Source organism: Phyllobates terribilis, unplaced genomic scaffold, assembly GCF_046119375.1.
Source record: "Phyllobates terribilis strain yellow unplaced genomic scaffold, ASM4611937v1 Scaffold_134__1_contigs__length_4944459, whole genome shotgun sequence".
In the NCBI taxonomy this organism is placed as follows: Eukaryota; Metazoa; Chordata; class Amphibia; order Anura; family Dendrobatidae; genus Phyllobates; species Phyllobates terribilis.
The window spans coordinates 2,305,503-2,324,423 of record NW_027362894.1 but is presented as its reverse complement, the minus strand read 5'-3'; the positions used below and the strand labels follow the sequence as shown (position 1 = coordinate 2,324,423).

The 18,921-nt window shown below is 47.8% G+C and overlaps 7 non-coding genes and 1 pseudogene across 7 annotated transcripts; all 8 read left to right on the top strand.

Moving 5' to 3' along the window:
* The first annotated feature begins 2,341 nt into the window (after positions 1 to 2,341).
* On the top strand, positions 2,342 to 2,540 carry LOC141204269 (U2 spliceosomal RNA). Its single transcript, XR_012275230.1, has one exon. It is a non-coding gene; the product is annotated as a U2 spliceosomal RNA (small nuclear RNA).
* Positions 2,541 to 3,649: 1,109 nt separating this feature from the next.
* On the top strand, positions 3,650 to 3,727 carry LOC141204409 (U2 spliceosomal RNA; annotated as a pseudogene).
* Positions 3,728 to 9,292: 5,565 nt separating this feature from the next.
* On the top strand, positions 9,293 to 9,490 carry LOC141204262 (U2 spliceosomal RNA). The gene has a single exon (XR_012275228.1). It is a non-coding gene; the product is annotated as a U2 spliceosomal RNA (small nuclear RNA).
* A 1,109-nt stretch (positions 9,491 to 10,599) lies between these two features.
* Positions 10,600 to 10,790, top strand: LOC141204911 (U2 spliceosomal RNA). Its single transcript, XR_012275760.1, has one exon. It is a non-coding gene; the product is annotated as a U2 spliceosomal RNA (small nuclear RNA).
* A 1,109-nt stretch (positions 10,791 to 11,899) lies between these two features.
* On the top strand, positions 11,900 to 12,090 carry LOC141204910 (U2 spliceosomal RNA). Its single transcript, XR_012275759.1, has one exon. It is a non-coding gene; the product is annotated as a U2 spliceosomal RNA (small nuclear RNA).
* A 1,109-nt stretch (positions 12,091 to 13,199) lies between these two features.
* On the top strand, positions 13,200 to 13,390 carry LOC141204072 (U2 spliceosomal RNA). The gene has a single exon (XR_012275045.1). It is a non-coding gene; the product is annotated as a U2 spliceosomal RNA (small nuclear RNA).
* Positions 13,391 to 14,499: 1,109 nt separating this feature from the next.
* Positions 14,500 to 14,690, top strand: LOC141204909 (U2 spliceosomal RNA). Its single transcript, XR_012275758.1, has one exon. It is a non-coding gene; the product is annotated as a U2 spliceosomal RNA (small nuclear RNA).
* Positions 14,691 to 16,680: 1,990 nt separating this feature from the next.
* Positions 16,681 to 16,867, top strand: LOC141204348 (U2 spliceosomal RNA). Its single transcript, XR_012275284.1, has one exon. It is a non-coding gene; the product is annotated as a U2 spliceosomal RNA (small nuclear RNA).
* The last annotated feature ends 2,054 nt before the right edge of the window (positions 16,868 to 18,921 follow it).

Sequence of the window (18,921 nt, the reverse complement as noted above, 5' to 3'; positions counted from 1 at the left end):
CAATAATTGATAACATAGATGGAGATAATAATATCAACGTTATATTGGATAAGGTAAATGTCTATTTTAATGATCTTTTTAATGTAAAAACTGTAGACCATGATTTAATACACACTTTCCTGGGGGAGATCAAGTCCACCCTAGATGCTGATGCCCAAAGTTTTTTATCCCAACCTCTATGTGAGGAAGAGATTTTAGAAACCATGAAGAGTTTTAAAAATGGTAAAGTGCCCGGCCCTGATGGTATCCCCATAGAGTTTTATATAAGTTTTTATGATATTTTAAAAGATGATTTGTTTAATTTGTTTTCCGAAGTTTTTAATAATAAGGTTTTACTCAACTCATGGAAGAAAGGTGAGGTATCACTACTATACAAAAAAGGTGACAAAACGGATCTTAAAAACTGGAGGCCGATAACTCTTTTAAATAGTGATTACAAAATTATGGCTAAGATCTGTGCAAATCGGTTGAAAAAAGTGATACATAAAGTAATTCATGCAAATCAGGTATGCGGGGTACCTGGGCGTAGTATCTGGGACAATTTAAACCTGGTGAAAGATTGTATTGAAGATGTAAAAACCAGAAAGACAAAGATGTCAATCCTAGCGGTGGATTTTGAGAAAGCTTTTGACCGCGTGTCTCATTTTTATCTTTTTAAAGTTTTAGAAAAAATGGGCATTCCGGGTGGGTTTTTATTGTCTCTTAAAGCTTTTTATAATGATTGTACGAGTAAGATTTTAGTTAATGGTTTTAAAACAAAAGAGGTAGTTTTAAAATCAGGGGTGAAGCAGGGTTGCCCTTTGTCCCCCCTGCTTTTTATATGTGCTATAGAACCCCTTTTATGTACAATACGCCGGGATAAGCAAATATGTGGAGTACCCTTACCCGGAGGGAACGGTCTACAAGTTAAAGTTGTAAGCTATATGGATGATGTAGCAGTGTTTGGATGTGATGTACCTTCAATACAAAAAACGATAAGCCAAATTCAGTCTTTTTGTACAGTTTCCGGTTTTAAAATTAATCTTACTAAATGTAATATTTTAAATGTCGGGGGGATGAGTTTACATGATGTACCAATTGCAGTTACAGATTCCATTACTATTTTAGGTGTTTCTTTTAATGAATCTAATAATGGTTTTAATAGCTGGGATGCGGCAGCACAGAAAATTAATCAGAAAATCTGCATGTGGAATATGAGAAAGCTGTCAATGGAAGGTAAAGTTCTGATTGTAAAAATGGTGATATTACCTATCCTGTTATATCTTAGTTTGGTGTTCCCCCCTCCTACAAATTTGTTGAAACGAATTACAAAAGTATGTTTTACCTTTTTTTGGGGCTCAAAAATGGAGAAACTCAAAAGAGAAATTGTGACAAAGCCAAAGGTTAAAGGTGGGAAAGATTTCCCTGTTTTAGATAAGTTTCTTTTAATACATTTTTTCTGTTTCTGTTTTAAAACCCTTTTTAAAGATAATTACCTTTCCTATTTTATGCGTTTTAACACTGGTTTTCTCATGAGAAGGTTTGGTTGGTTTGAAACGGTTTTATCCTTTCCTTATGCTTTTAACCTGCCTGCACATTATGAGATTTTAAAGAAAATTATTCTTGATTTTAATTTGAATAAGAAACAGACAGGGGATCTATGTAACAGCAAGACACTACTCAAACAAATTAGTACTGATGTGACGTTGTGTGATATTGAACGTTATGATGATGACAAAACTGTACACATATGGAAAATGATTAACGCCCCTTATCTTTTTAATGTACAGAAAGACATGTCTTGGAGCTGTGCACACCACTGTCTTCCTTGCCGGGCATTCCAGTACAGAAGAGGTTTTGTGAGGTCTGCCATCTGCCCAAGAGAAGGTTGTCAAGAAGAAGAGACAGTGAAGCATCTTTTATGGACTTGTGCTTTTGCTAAAGAGTTCTGGAGAAGATTAATCCCCCTGCTGGAGAAAATGGTGGACCTCAAGGACTTTAATTTTGCATCAGTGTTATATGGTCTTCTGGAATGCCCAACAATGGACCAAAAAATAATGGCGTGGAAGACAGTGAATTGTGCCAAGATAGCGCTCTGGAATGCTAGAAATATTGCTGTTTTTAAACATGAAATGTTACCAGTAGATGATGTTTTAGCCTTTTGTAAAAGTGAAATGTACATATACTATTTATTGGACAGGAAAAAGAATGTAACATTGGCAGGCAAATGGCTTTTTAACCTATGGAATATTTGAAGTCTTGTAAAATTTGCTGTGATGGAATTTTTATTTTTCTTTGAAGTCCCGAAAGTGTAATGTGGATGTAATGGTTTTATTTCTGTAATTTGTTAAATTTTAAATAAACGTTTTTTTATCCCCATGTGGGGGATAGCCAAATTAAAAAAAAAATCTGTTCTTATCAGTTTAATATCTGATACGTCCCCTATCTGGGGACCATATATTAAATGGATTTTTAGAACAGGGAGATGGAAAAAGAGCTTGCTCTGTCCACTCCACGCATTGACCTGGTATTGCAGTATCTCCAGGACCGGTGCACCCCTTCTTTAATGCAGTTTCTAAAATCAGAAAGTATTGAATTCAATGTTTTTTGTTCATTTTGCTTGTTTGTCGGATTTTGGGATGGACTCTTTGGCTTTGCTTTTCTTCTCCTCATTGGATTTTTCATGTTCAAAGTTGCAGAAGCCAGATGACAAGCTCATTTTGGTTCAACTTCAGCAACTGTGCATTGCATTGCCATGTAATGTAACGCAATGCTATCTTTCTAGCTCTCCCTCTTTACTTCCTTTTGGATAAACAGACATATTAGGCAAGCATTTTGGAGCTTTCACCTAAATAACTACAGGTGGTGAGATAAGCTGCACAATATAATTGACCTTTCAGTATATTGTTGCACACACACCATCTATTTAGCAAATGCCCTTGTTATCAACAGCAGCCTTTTAAACTCACCTGAGCTAACAGGTATGTGCGCTGGTTACTCTGCTGCGCTTAAAATTTCTTTTTTGGTTTGCTACAATGCCTTTTCTGAAACGTTGTCTCCCTCTGCTGGAACACTGACTTCTTTCAATTAATGCCTGCAGACTATAAAAGAGAACCCAACCCAAAAAGTTTGGTTGATTAGTCTGTGGCATTCTGTTAAACTGTTGCTTATGGCGGTCTCTGTGAGCTTCTCAGCGACATTCAGCCAGCCAGGTATCCTGCCTGCAGTAGATGGAATGTGGCAATGGAACGCTGGCTGCGCGTGTCATAATAGGCTCTGAGCCTTTATATACCTGCGCACAGCAGCAGCCACCTTCAGTCTGCTGCTGGACAGCCAGCAGCAGCAGGAGAGGTAAGTAATCAGCAGCCCTCCTGCTAAGGGTAGACAGCTGCTCGTTCCACCCCACCCCCCACCTTAATTGGTTCTCCTCCCTTCCAACGGTGTTGAGGCAGGTGGGAACAGCAGGGGGTGAGGGTGCTGTGTTTAAAGAGGTGGAGTTATGCAGATCTAAAACGCGTGGATTGCAGCAGCAGCAAGCCGAAAAGTGCAGGCATGTAAGGGATCTAGAGGTTGACAACATGTCTTCTTAACGGGAGTCCAGGAGCTCATCTCCACAAATGGACTCTTCAGGATCCTTGGGTGGCTCCGTAGTTCGAAACCAATTCTGGTTATCGCTTCTCGGCCTTTTGGCTAAGATCAAGTGTAGTATCTGTTCTTTTAAGAACACAAGAGCTACGATCTACACTTGACGAGAGCGATCGAACTCGGAAGGAGAAGAGCTTCGGAGCCCAGCTGACATCGGAGAACGAAGGCGGATATCGGTGGGAGGAAGAAGCTCTAAAGAATCCAGAAGAAGACGAAGACTCGGAGAAGAATCGGGCTGTCCTGTGGAATCTTCGAGGAAGAAAATCATCGAGACAAAGACCTTTCGGGGAATTTGTCCAGAACACGACGGGAGAAGAATCTGCATAGCTCCACCCATTCCGGGAAGAGTTCCAGATCCAGCTCCAAGAAGTAACTGCAGGAGGAAAGCCATGGCAAGCGCTGCGAGGAAGGCCGAAAAGAAGAGCCTGGAGCTGGGGACAGCCAGGAGGGCCCAGCCAGGAGCCGATTCTGACCCCAAGGACTCTGCCTCCACGACTGGCCAGCAGAAGGGACCCCAGAAGCCCCGCCACGAAGCTCCAGCCCTGGAGCCATGGATGCGGCAGACGGTGGCCCTGAAGCTGAAGGAAGTGGATGGGAGGGTGCCGGACATGTCCTCGGACGTGTTCTGCCAGAAGATGCTGCTGGATCGAGGCTTCTCCAGGTCGGACACCCTCAGCATCCAGACCTTCTTGACGGGGATCTTCTTCGTCACCTTCGCCACTGTGAACACCTGCAGGAGGTTCTGGGAAATGGTAAGCGCAAAAGGACCGGATAATTCTTTCTCTGCCGTTACAGGTAGCTGCCCTATCCAGAGGGATGAAAGGAGGATCACGGTCTCCATGCGCAACCCGCACACCCCAGGCCAAGACATCTGTACCTTCCTGAGACGCTTCTGTTTGGTTGTGAAGGAACCCTCTCACATCCTGAATGGACTCGGCTTCTGGACAGGTAAGTGGTCGGTGACCGTTAGACTTCACAGGGACCTGGCGTACTCAGACGGACTTCGGCACCTGCCCCCGACATTCTCCCTGGGCAACTCCTACGGCCTCATCTATTACCCGGACATGCCGCGGAACTGCAGGAGATGCGGCAAGAACGGCCACGAGATGAAGGACTGCAAGGAGGATGCCTGCAGGATTTGTCGAGTGACGGGACACAGCTCGAAGGACTGCCCGAAGAAGACGTCCTGCAACCTGTGTGGGCTGGCGGCTCATCTGTACAAGGATTGCCCCAGGCGTGAGAGATCCTGGGCATCGGTGGTTGCGACGACCCCAGCTAAGGAGGACAAGGCCCCGACGACCAGGCCTGTGAAGGTCAAGGACGCGACGACCAAGGCCCCAGCGGCCAAGGCCGAGACGACCAAGGCCAAAGCGGTCAAGGAGTCGGTGGCCAAAGCCCCAGCGACGGTCCCAGCAGCTCCAAAGCAGAAGAAAAAGTCAAAGGAGGGTAAGAGTTCTGTCACCCCTCTCTCGATCCCTCCCCCTGCCACCCCCGTCCAATCCCCCCCCCACCCCGGCCACCCCTGCTGAGGATTCCACTTCCTCTTCCTCCTTCCCCTACTCCTCAGCAGGTGTCCTTTCCCCTGCCCCGGCAGCCACTCTCCCTCCCCAGACCATGGTAGCGGTGGAATTAACCTTTCCTCCACCCGCCGCTATCTATTCCGAGGAGGATTTTCCCCTTCTTGTCTCCCCAGTTCCAACCCGGGGAAAGAGGAAGGTGGAGGACAGCCCTGCTACTGAATCCTCCAAAAAGAAGATTCTGGATTTCGTAGGCGAAAAGGAGGATACCCTCCCTGAGCCAGAAGAGATGGAGCACATGGTTGAGACCCTGGTGGCCGAGCCAGAAGAGGAGGAACTGGTGGTCGCCGAGATCGAGGCCGCGCTGCTTGACCAGATGGAGGAAGAGGGCCTGCTGGTGATCCCGTCACCAGCAGTCAACACCGACGAGGGACCACCCGACCGGAGTGGTAACTAAGGTGTATTGCCTGCGCTAACTTTTTCTTTTTTCCCTACATGATGGCTAATATTAACTTATTTTCCATTAATGTCAGGAGCATCAAGGACAAGTTCAGACGTCAGACTATTTATGCCTTCCTTACTTCCCAGTTGTGTGATGTTTATATGTTGCAGGAATGTTCCCTTCCCTCCTCTAGGTCCTTCAAACATCTGGCCAGGGAGTGGTCCCACGGTCCATCCTACTGGTCCGGTGGGGGTGACTGCAAGTCTGCGGGGGTCGCAATTCTGATCAGGGGGGGCGCATTCACGCTTGAGTCCGTCCAGGAGCTCATCTGCGGCAGGGCTCTTGTTGTAGATGGCAACTGGGCGGGAGAACCTGTCAGGTTCATCAACGTGTATGCGTCCCCACTGAAGAATGAGCGTTTGGAGCTTTTCCAGACCCTGCGGCTTCAGCTTGCCACCACCAGGACCTTAGTGATGGCCGGGGATTTCAACTGCCCCATCGAGGAGGACGGTCGTAGTTCTGGCACATCTGCCAAGTTGGACATCACGTCCAAGCTGCTCATCGAGATGGTAACCGAGGCCTCTCTTCAGGACGTGGTGGGCTCCATGGGGAGAGGCTCCACGAACTATTCGTGGAGCCGACCCGATGGCTCACTCCGCTCCAGGATTGACTTTGTGTTCACCTCTCGGGCAGTCAGGCAGAGTAGGCACTCGATGGTCTCCTGCTTCTTCTCCGACCACAGAGCCATTCACTTACAAGGTGTCCTCGGCGACGGTTTTCCGTCCGGCCCCGGCTCCTGGAAGCTGAATTGTGCTCTGCTGGCTCAGGATGAAGTCGTGGAGGAGCTGAGAGCAGCCTACGCAATGTGGCAGTCCTACAAGGGTAGCTTCCAAACAGTCTCTGATTGGTGGGAATATGTTAAACTTGAGTTTCGCTGTTTCTTTCAGGCCAAGGGTCGACAACAGGCGTGTGAGAAGAGGAGGGACTTCAGAGGGCTGCAGCGCGAGCTGCGGTCGCTGCAGGACCTTCTTCACTGCGGCTGGGACGTGAGGGAGGAGCTGGAGGAGACCAAGAAGAGCCTGAAAAGGCACTTTGAGGAGGAGTCCAAGCGAATCATCTTCCGTTCCAAAGTGGAGAATCTGGAGAAGGGTGAGAAATGTAACTCATTCTTTTTCAGGAAACTTCATGCCGGTCACACGCCCCTGAACGAGCTGCGAGACGAGAGCGGAAACATGCGACGTGGGAAGGAGGACGTGATGAGGGTCGTCAGCGACTTCTACAGCGAACTCTACTCCCACAAGACTACCGACCCCGACGCTGCTGATAAGTTCCTGTCAGGTATCACTAACCATCTTGATCCTGCAGGCACGGCAGCCTTGGACAAACCTCTGATGGTGGGCGAATTGCTCTCTGCCGCTAAATCCTTTAGGACCGGCAGGACCCCGGGCAGTGATGGTCTTCCAGCGGAGCTCTATGTAGCGCTGGGAGACCTCATCTGTCCGGACCTGTTGGACCTGTACGAGGAGATGGTGGTGGAGGGTAGAATGCCTCCATCTTTGAGGGAAGGAATGGTCACGATCCTGTACAAGCGGAAGGGAGAGAGGTGCGACCTGAGGAATTGGCGTCCCATCACTCTGCTCAACGTGGACTACAAGATCCTGGCCAAGACGATGGCGACACGACTTAAGACGGTCATCGGACGGATCATCCACCCGGACCAGACCTGCGGCATCCCTGGACGTCGCATCGCAGACAGCCTCGCTCTCGTGCGGGACACGGTCGAGTACATCAAGGTCCGCCGCGCACACGCGGCCCTGGTCTCCTTGGATCAGGAGAAGGCCTTCGACCGGGTTTCCCACGAGTTCATGGGCCGAGCTCTGCACCGGTTAGGTTTGCGTAACATGTTTTGTTCGTATGTCCGTCTGATGTATTTTGATATCCATAGCTCGGTGTTGGTGAACGGCTGGAAGACTGACCCCTTCCCTGTCCTCTCTGGGGTCAGACAAGGCTGCCCTCTATCACCTCTTCTTTTTGTTTGTGTTATAGAACTCTTCGCAGAGGCTATCCGGCAGAATGGAGAGATCAGAGGGATCACCGCACCGGGTCCGGGACGACACGAGGTCAAGTGCTCGCTCTACATGGACGACGTCACCGTCTTCTGCGCTGATCGTGGTTCAGTCGACGCCCTCGTCCAGACGTGTGAGAGGTTCGGCCGGGCTTCAGGGGCCAAAGTCAACTGCAGGAAGTCGGAAGCCATGCTCTTCGGGGATTGGCAGCCGGCCTCCTCCGCCCCCTTCCCCTTCAACATTCAACCGGATTTCCTCAAGGTGCTGGGAGTCTGGTTCGGGAAGGAAGGAGCGGCCCTCAAGTCCTGGCAAGAACGCTTGGCCAAGGTGAAGCAACGGATCGGACTGTGGAGCCTCAGACACCTCACTTGTGAGGGTAAGGCACTCATCCTGCGTAATGAGGTCCTGCCCGTCTTGCAGTACACGGCGCAGGCCTGGCCCCCACACGTCACTGTGTGCAGGGCCATTACCAGGACAGTGTTTCACTTTGTCTGGGGATCCAAGATGGACAGAGTCAGGCGGGCCGTCATGTACAAGGAGCCTCTCAAGGGTGGGAAGGGCGTTCCAGATATCCCCACCCTCCTGCGATCCTCTTTTGTGTGTGATTGTGTCCGCCGGACTTTGCAAGTCAAGAATGGCTCCGCGGGCAGGTCCATGTCTCGCTTCTTCCTGCTTCCTCTTTGGAGGCGACTCGGCTGGGACAAGTGGGACAGCTCCTTCCCCTACAACTGGACGACGCCATGGTTCTACGGAGACGTCGTTCGATTTGTGGGGGAGCATCAACTGGAGGGACTCAAGCCCGACTTGTGGAAGCCCAAAACTATCCACAAGCTAATCAGAGCCAAGGATGACGTGGAGAACATCACAGGACTTCACCAGGACACGCTGGAGACTGTGTGGACAAATGTGTCGTCTGACAGGCTGACCAACGGGCACAAGGACTTGTCGTGGATGGCGATTCAGGGCGGACTGCCCGTCCGGTCATTCATGCATGCCCGGAACCTGTGCAAGACCCGGTACTGCCCAAGGTGCCCCTTCGTGGAGGAAACATCTTTGCACACTTTTTGGGACTGCGGATTTGCACAGCGCCTATTGACTGCACTTGAGGACGACTGGAGGAACTCTGTCCCCAGGGCGAGCCTATCGCACCATTCTGTGCTTTACGGACTCTTCCCTGGGGTTCATACCGTCGGAGCCATCCAGGAGGCTTGGCGCCTTATGAACTGCTTCAAGGATGCCGTTTGGGTCGCCAGGAACCGGCTCATCTTGAGGAGGGAGAGGATGTCCATCCAGGACTGCCGCAGGCTGATCCACAGCCTGCTCAGAGACTATTCCATCATGGACGGTCCGGAGGACGAGGACGAGGACTAAACCCCTCCTCCCCCTCTCCCCTTATGTGTCTTGTCTTTCAATAAAGCTTCGGGCCTGTGATTTTCCCCTCCCCATCCCCTTTTTCCCAATCCCCATCCCTTATCACGGTTCGTCGTACTGTATTGATTGACATGCTTTTTCTTTCAGATTGAGTGTTTTGTGTAGCATAGGGGTGTGATGTGTCTAGTTAGTGCGTCGTATCCTCATGCTATGTAAATATGATGTAGAATTCTGTGTGTACTGGGCTGCGGCACTGTACACTGTCTGTTAACTTATTTTTTGTGCTAATAAAAGATATATTCAATCAAAAAAAAAAATCTGTTCTTATCAGTTTAATATCTGATACGTCCCCTATCTGGGGACCATATATTAAATGGATTTTTAGAACAGGGAGATGGAAAAAGAGCTTGCTCTGTCCACTCCACGCATTGACCTGGTATTGCAGTATCTCCAGGACCGGTGCACCCCTTCTTTAATGCAGTTTCTAAAATCAGAAAGTATTGAATTCAATGTTTTTTGTTCATTTTGCTTGTTTGTCGGATTTTGGGATGGACTCTTTGGCTTTGCTTTTCTTCTCCTCATTGGATTTTTCATGTTCAAAGTTGCAGAAGCCAGATGACAAGCTCATTTTGGTTCAACTTCAGCAACTGTGCATTGCATTGCCATGTAATGTAACGCAATGCTATCTTTCTAGCTCTCCCTCTTTACTTCCTTTTGGATAAACAGACATATTAGGCAAGCATTTTGGAGCTTTCACCTAAATAACTACAGGTGGTGAGATAAGCTGCACAATATAATTGACCTTTCAGTATATTGTTGCACACACACCATCTATTTAGCAAATGCCCTTGTTATCAACAGCAGCCTTTTAAACTCACCTGAGCTAACAGGTATGTGCGCTGGTTACTCTGCTGCGCTTAAAATTTCTTTTTTGGTTTGCTACAATGCCTTTTCTGAAACGTTGTCTCCCTCTGCTGGAACACTGACTTCTTTCAATTAATGCCTGCAGACTATAAAAGAGAACCCAACCCAAAAAGTTTGGTTGATTAGTCTGTGGCATTCTGTTAAACTGTTGCTTATGGCGGTCTCTGTGAGCTTCTCAGCGACATTCAGCCAGCCAGGTATCCTGCCTGCAGTAGATGGAATGTGGCAATGGAACGCTGGCTGCGCGTGTCATAATAGGCTCTGAGCCTTTATATACCTGCGCACAGCAGCAGCCACCTTCAGTCTGCTGCTGGACAGCCAGCAGCAGCAGGAGAGGTAAGTAATCAGCAGCCCTCCTGCTAAGGGTAGACAGCTGCTCGTTCCACCCCACCCCCCGCCTTAATTGGTTCTCCTCCCTTCCAACGGTGTTGAGGCGGGTGGGAACAGCAGGGGGTGAGGGTGCTGTGTTTAAAGAGGTGGAGTTATGCAGATCTAAAACCCGTGGATTGCAGCAGCAGCAAGCCGAAAAGTGCAGGCATGTAAGGGATCTAGAGGTTGACAACATGTCTTCTTAACGGGAGTCCAGGAGCTCATCTCCACAAATGGACTCTTCAGGATCCTTGGGTGGCTCCGTAGTTCGAAACCAATTCTGGTTATCGCTTCTCGGCCTTTTGGCTAAGATCAAGTGTAGTATCTGTTCTTATCAGTTTAATATCTGATACGTCCCCTATCTGGGGACCATATATTAAATGGATTTTTAGAACAGGGAGATGGAAAAAGAGCTTGCTCTGTCCACTCCACGCATTGACCTGGTATTGCAGTATCTCCAGGACCGGTGCACCCCTTCTTTAATGCAGTTTCTAAAATCAGAAAGTATTGAATTCAATGTTTTTTGTTCATTTTGCTTGTTTGTCGGATTTTGGGATGGACTCTTTGGCTTTGCTTTTCTTCTCCTCATTGGATTTTTCATGTTCAAAGTTGCAGAAGCCAGATGACAAGCTCATTTTGGTTCAACTTCAGCAACTGTGCATTGCATTGCCATGTAATGTAACGCAATGCTATCTTTCTAGCTCTCCCTCTTTACTTCCTTTTGGATAAACAGACATATTAGGCAAGCATTTTGGAGCTTTCACCTAAATAACTACAGGTGGTGAGATAAGCTGCACAATATAATTGACCTTTCAGTATATTGTTGCACACACACCATCTATTTAGCAAATGCCCTTGTTATCAACAGCAGCCTTTTAAACTCACCTGAGCTAACAGGTATGTGCGCTGGTTACTCTGCTGCGCTTAAAATTTCTTTTTTGGTTTGCTACAATGCCTTTTCTGAAACGTTGTCTCCCTCTGCTGGAACACTGACTTCTTTCAATTAATGCCTGCAGACTATAAAAGAGAACCCAACCCAAAAAGTTTGGTTGATTAGTCTGTGGCATTCTGTTAAACTGTTGCTTATGGCGGTCTCTGTGAGCTTCTCAGCGACATTCAGCCAGCCAGGTATCCTGCCTGCAGTAGATGGAATGTGGCAATGGAACGCTGGCTGCGCGTGTCATAATAGGCTCTGAGCCTTTATATACCTGCGCACAGCAGCAGCCACCTTCAGTCTGCTGCTGGACAGCCAGCAGCAGCAGGAGAGGTAAGTAATCAGCAGCCCTCCTGCTAAGGGTAGACAGCTGCTCGTTCCACCCCACCCCCCGCCTTAATTGGTTCTCCTCCCTTCCAACGGTGTTGAGGCGGGTGGGAACAGCAGGGGGTGAGGGTGAGGTGTTTAAAGAGGTGGAGTTATGCAGATCTAAAACGCGTGGATTGCAGCAGCAGCAAGCCGAAAAGTGCAGGCATGTAAGGGATCTAGAGGTTGACAACATGTCTTCTTAACGGGAGTCCAGGAGCTCATCTCCACAAATGGACTCTTCAGGATCCTTGGGTGGCTCCGTAGTTCGAAACCAATTCTGGTTATCGCTTCTCGGCCTTTTGGCTAAGATCAAGTGTAGTATCTGTTCTTATCAGTTTAATATCTGATACGTCCCCTATCTGGGGACCATATATTAAATGGATTTTTAGAACAGGGAGATGGAAAAAGAGCTTGCTCTGTCCACTCCACGCATTGACCTGGTATTGCAGTATCTCCAGGACCGGTGCACCCCTTCTTTAATGCAGTTTCTAAAATCAGAAAGTATTGAATTCAATGTTTTTTGTTCATTTTGCTTGTTTGTCGGATTTTGGGATGGACTCTTTGGCTTTGCTTTTCTTCTCCTCATTGGATTTTTCATGTTCAAAGTTGCAGAAGCCAGATGACAAGCTCATTTTGGTTCAACTTCAGCAACTGTGCATTGCATTGCCATGTAATGTAACGCAATGCTATCTTTCTAGCTCTCCCTCTTTACTTCCTTTTGGATAAACAGACATATTAGGCAAGCATTTTGGAGCTTTCACCTAAATAACTACAGGTGGTGAGATAAGCTGCACAATATAATTGACCTTTCAGTATATTGTTGCACACACACCATCTATTTAGCAAATGCCCTTGTTATCAACAGCAGCCTTTTAAACTCACCTGAGCTAACAGGTATGTGCGCTGGTTACTCTGCTGCGCTTAAAATTTCTTTTTTGGTTTGCTACAATGCCTTTTCTGAAACGTTGTCTCCCTCTGCTGGAACACTGACTTCTTTCAATTAATGCCTGCAGACTATAAAAGAGAACCCAACCCAAAAAGTTTGGTTGATTAGTCTGTGGCATTCTGTTAAACTGTTGCTTATGGCGGTCTCTGTGAGCTTCTCAGCGACATTCAGCCAGCCAGGTATCCTGCCTGCAGTAGATGGAATGTGGCAATGGAACGTTGGCTGCGCGTGTCATAATAGGCTCTGAGCCTTTATATACCTGCGCACAGCAGCAGCCACCTTCAGTCTGCTGCTGGACAGCCAGCAGCAGCAGGAGAGGTAAGTAATCAGCAGCCCTCCTGCTAAGGGTAGACAGCTGCTCGTTCCACCCCACCCCCCGCCTTAATTGGTTCTCCTCCCTTCCAACGGTGTTGAGGCGGGTGGGAACAGCAGGGGGTGAGGGTGCTGTGTTTAAAGAGGTGGAGTTATGCAGATCTAAAACGCGTGGATTGCAGCAGCAGCAAGCCGAAAAGTGCAGGCATGTAAGGGATCTAGAGGTTGACAACATGTCTTCTTAACGGGAGTCCAGGAGCTCATCTTCACAAATGGACTCTTCAGGATCCTTGGGTGGCTCCGTAGTTCGAAACCAATTCTGGTTATCGCTTCTCGGCCTTTTGGCTAAGATCAAGTGTAGTATCTGTTCTTATCAGTTTAATATCTGATACGTCCCCTATCTGGGGACCATATATTAAATGGATTTTTAGAACAGGGAGATGGAAAAAGAGCTTGCTCTGTCCACTCCACGCATTGACCTGGTATTGCAGTATCTCCAGGACCGGTGCAACCCTTCTTTAATGCAGTTTCTAAAATCAGAAAGTATTGAATTCAATGTTTTTTGTTCATTTTGCTTGTTTGTCGGATTTTGGGATGGACTCTTTGGCTTTGCTTTTCTTCTCCTCATTGGATTTTTCATGTTCAAAGTTGCAGAAGCCAGATGACAAGCTCATTTTGGTTCAACTTCAGCAACTGTGCATTGCATTGCCATGTAATGTAACGCAATGCTATCTTTCTAGCTCTCCCTCTTTACTTCCTTTTGGATAAACAGACATATTAGGCAAGCATTTTGGAGCTTTCACCTAAATAACTACAGGTGGTGAGATAAGCTGCACAATATAATTGACCTTTCAGTATATTGTTGCACACACACCATCTATTTAGCAAATGCCCTTGTTATCAACAGCAGCATTTTAAACTCACCTGAGCTAAAAGGTATGTGCGCTGGTTACTCTGCTGCGCTTAAAATTTCTTTTTTGGTTTGCTACAATGCCTTTTCTGAAACGTTGTCTCCCTCTGCTGGAACACTGACTTCTTTCAATTAATGCCTGCAGACTATAAAAGAGAACCCAACCCAAAAAGTTTGGTTGATTAGTCTGTGGCATTCTGTTAAACTGTTGCTTATGGCGGTCTCTGTGAGCTTCTCAGCGACATTCAGCCAGCCAGGTATCCTGCCTGCAGTAGATATAATGTGGCAATGGAACGCTGGCTGCGCGTGTCATAATAGGCTCTGAGCCTTTATATACCTGCGCACAGCAGCAGCCACCTTCAGTCTGCTGCTGGACAGCCAGCAGCAGCAGGAGAGGTAAGTAATCAGCAGCCCTCCTGCTAAGGGTAGACAGCTGCTCGTTCCACCCCACCCCCCGCCTTAATTGGTTCTCCTCCCTTCCAACGGTGTTGAGGCGGGTGGGAACAGCAGGGGGTGAGGGTGCTGTGTTTAAAGAGGTGGAGTTATGCAGATCTAAAACGCGTGGATTGCAGCAGCAGCAAGCCAAAAAGTGCAGGCATGTAAGGGATCTAGAGGTTGACAACATGTCTTCTTAACGGGAGTCCAGGAGCTCATCTCCACAAATGGACTCTTCAGGATCCTTGGATGGCTCCGTAGTTCGAAACCAATTCTGGTTATCGCTTCTCGGCCTTTTGGCTAAGATCAAGTGTAGTATCTGTTCTTATCAGTTTAATATCTGATACGTCCCCTATCTGGGGACCATATATTAAATGGATTTTTAGAACAGGGAGATGGAAAAAGAGCTTGCTCTGTCCACTCCACGCATTGACCTGGTATTGCAGTATCTCCAGGACCGGTGCACCCCTTCTTTAATGCAGTTTCTAAAATCAGAAAGTATTGAATTCAATGTTTTTTGTTCATTTTGCTTGTTTGTCGGATTTTGGGATGGACTCTTTGGCTTTGCTTTTCTTCTCCTCATTGGATTTTTCATGTTCAAAGTTGCAGAAGCCAGATGACAAGCTCATTTTGGTTCAACTTCAGCAACTGTGCATTGCATTGCCATGTAATGTAACGCAATGCTATCTTTCTAGCTCTCCCTCTTTACTTCCTTTTGGATAAACAGACATATTAGGCAAGCATTTTGGAGCTTTCACCTAAATAACTACAGGTGGTGAGATAAGCTGCACAATATAATTGACCTTTCAGTATATTGTTGCACACACACCATCTATTTAGCAAATGCCCTTGTTATCAACAGCAGCCTTTTAAACTCACCTGAGCTAACAGGTATGTGCGCTGGTTACTCTGCTGCGCTTAAAATTTCTTTTTTGGTTTGCTACAATGCCTTTTCTGAAACGTTGTCTCCCTCTGCTGGAACACTGACTTCTTTCAATTAATGCCTGCAGACTATAAAAGAGAACCCAACCCAAAAAGTTTGGTTGATTAGTCTGTGGCATTCTGTTAAACTGTTGCTTATGGCGGTCTCTGTGAGCTTCTCAGCGACATTCAGCCAGCCAGGTATCCTGCCTGCAGTAGATGGAATGTGGCAATGGAACGCTGGCTGCGCGTGTCATAATAGGCTCTGAGCCTTTATATACCTGCGCACAGCAGCAGCCACCTTCAGTCTGCTGCTGGACAGCCAGCAGCAGCAGGAGAGGTAAGTAATCAGCAGCCCTCCTGCTAAGGGTAGACAGCTGCTCGTTCCACCCCACCCCCCGCCTTAATTGGTTCTCCTCCCTTCCAACGGTGTTGAGGCGGGTGGGAACAGCAGGGGGTGAGGGTGCTGTGTTTAAAGAGGTGGAGTTATGCAGATCTAAAACGCGTGGATTGCAGCAGCAGCAAGCCGAAAAGTGCAGGCATGTAAGGGATCTAGAGGTTGACAACATGTCTTCTTAACGGGAGTCCAGGAGCTCATCTCCACAAATGGACTCTTCAGGATCCTTGGGTGGCTCCGTAGTTCGAAACCAATTCTGGTTATCGCTTCTCGGCCTTTTGGCTAAGATCAAGTGTAGCATCTTTCGAAAAGGCGGTTTTGGATGTTGGCCGCCCTAGTAGATTGATACATTATGCACACTGGGGTTTAGGCGCTTGTTAGTACGCCAGGTGGCTAATATAGTCATCTGGTGGAAAGCATGGCCCCCCAGGATCGACGCCATTGGGCCGGGGAAGATCGAAAGCCCGAAGTGTGAAGTTCCCCAGGAGTGGTGACCCTGGGGTGCCTTAACTCACTGGGATTGGGAACCCCACTTGAGTTTATGGCACATTTGCACAAGCACTTCAAATTTTCTTTCTTCGCACACACCCTTATTCCGGGCCTTCTGGCCTTAGGATGGGGAATTTTTCAATTCCCGGTCGAAGGTCCGGGCAGTATTATACTGTGAAACCTTCACTATTTATTTAATTTCTTTGTCACTGTGTGTCCACTTATTCACGTGTGTCACGTCCTACTAGGATTTTGTCGGGATGCGGTTCCCTTACGGGTTCCTCTCTTGGCAGGTCTAGGGGGGGAGTGTGTGGCCATCAGGTTCCGCTCCCCCCTGAACCCCCCTGGCTCTCCTCTTTCGGGAGGAGAGCGTTGTTGGCTCCCCTCTTCCGGGAGGGGAGCACAGTCTTTGGCTCCCAGTGCCTTGCTCGGGTGAGAACTCGGGCAGGTGCTGGGGGTAAGATTGGGTCGCCTCTGGCTTCGGCTGGAGGTGGCTTTTTGTCCCTGTTCCTCGCTGTGGCCTTTTGGCTCGGAGGGACGGGGAATGGTTTGGGGGACCCTTCTCCTTTTGGAGAGGGTTTCAAGAAGACCAGCATCCTAGTGCACTTTTTTTGTGGCACTTGTCACTTTTTTAAGCGCACTCGGGTTTTGTACACGAATTCGGGCTTTCGATAAAAAAAAAAAAAAATCTGTTCTTATCAGTTTAATATCTGATACGTCCCCTATCTGGGGACCATATATTAAATGGATTTTTAGAACAGGGAGATGGAAAAAGAGCTTGCTCTGTCCACTCCACGCATTGACCTGGTATTGCAGTATCTCCAGGACCGGTGCACCCCTTCTTTAATGCAGTTTCTAAAATCAGAAAGTATTGAATTCAATGTTTTTTGTTCATTTTGCTTGTTTGTCGGATTTTGGGATGGACTCTTTGGCTTTGCTTTTCTTCTCCTCATTGGATTTTTCATGTTCAAAGTTGCAGAAGCCAGATGACAAGCTCATTTTGGTTCAACTTCAGCAACTGTGCATTGCATTGCCATGTAATGTAACGCAATGCTATCTTTCTAGCTCTCCCTCTTTACTTCCTTTTGGATAAACAGACATATTAGGCAAGCATTTTGGAGCTTTCACCTAAATAACTACAGGTGGTGAGATAAGCTGCACAATATAATTGACCTTTCAGTATATTGTTGCACACACACCATCTATTTAGCAAATGCCCTTGTTATCAACAGCAGCCTTTTAAACTCACCTGAGCTAACAGGTATGTGCGCTGGTTACTCTGCTGCGCTTAAAATTTCTTTTTTGGTTTGCTACAATGCCTTTTCTGAAACGTTGTCTCCCTCTGCTGGAACACTGACTTCTTTCAATTAATGCCTGCAGACTATAAAAGAGAACCCAACCCAAAAAGTTTGGTTGATTAGTCTGTGGCATTCTGTTAAACTGTTGCTTATGGCGGTCTCTGTGAGCTTCTCAGCGACATTCAGCCAGCCAGGTATCCTGCCTGCAGTAGATGGAATGTGGCAATGGAACGCTGGCTGCGCGTGTCATAATAGGCTCTGAGCCTTTATATACCTGCGCACAGCAGCAGCCACCTTCAGTCTGCTGCTGGACAGCCAGCAGCAGCAGGAGAGGTAAGCAATCAGCAGCCCTCCTGCTAAGGGTAGACAGCTGCTCGTTCCACCCCACCCCCCGCCTTAATTGGTTCTCCTCCCTTCCAACGGTGTTGAGGCGGGTGGGAACAGCAGGGGGTGAGGGTGCTGTGTTTAAAGAGGTGGAGTTATGCAGATCTAAAACGCGTGGATTGCAGCAGCAGCAAGCCGAAAAGTGCAGGCATGTAAGGGATCTAGAGGTTGACAACATGTCTTCTTAACGGGAGTCCAGGAGCTCATCTCCACAAATGGACTCTTCAGGATCCTTGGGTGGCTCCGTAGTTCGAAACCAATTCTGGTTATCGCTTCTCGGCCTTTTGGCTGTGTGGTCTTGCCTGTGAGGTGCTCTTGGTACCCTTTCTCTCGGCCTGGGGGGATCGTTCCTCTTCGGAGGGACTTAACCCCCCTGCTGCTATTGGGAGGAAGGATTAGTCCGGGAGCAACGGGAAGGGATCCCATGAAGGCTTGCGCCTTTCAGAGAGAAGAGTCGGTACGTTCCTGAGTGAAGGATGCCGGCAACGCTCACATATTCATCGGGTGATGCCCGGATGCGGAACACCGTGAGGATTGAAGTTGGAGCAGCATCGAGGATGGAGAAGAATTTGGACTACATCTGCCATAGGATTCTTCTTGGAGTTCTGGAGTTTCGGCGGGAAGACATATTCTGCTTCCAGGACAACGAGTACAAGGGGACATACACCATCACCTTCAAGAGCCAGGGATGCTGTCAGCAACTCGTACAAAAGGTAAACGAGAAAAACTACTTAGATGAATTGGATGGACTAACCTTTTGTCTCTTGTATGCTTATGACGAGATCCCCATCGTGGTGCATTTCCCGAACCCCTTTGTGGAAGCTGCAGACATCTCGACCTACCTTACCCGCTATTGTGATGATCTGAGATACCTGGGTACTGTGAAGAACGCGGTAGGCTTCTGGTGCGGCAAGAGAAGGTATATGGCCCGTCTAAAGAGGGACCTTAGTGGAGTGGGAGGAATGCTACACCCTCCCTCAACCTTCGTAATCGGTAAGAGCAGAGGCTACTTATTTTATCCTGGAATGCCAGTATGTTGCAGGAACTGTGGACAAATGGGTCATACCCAAACGTCCTGCACGGGCAGGAAAGTAGACCGCTGCAATAATTGCAGCTGTTACGGACATTTAATGAAGGACTGTCCCACTGGGAGGAAATGTAATCTCTGCGGTGAGGTGGGGCACATGTTCCGAGGATGCCCCAACAGGACCAG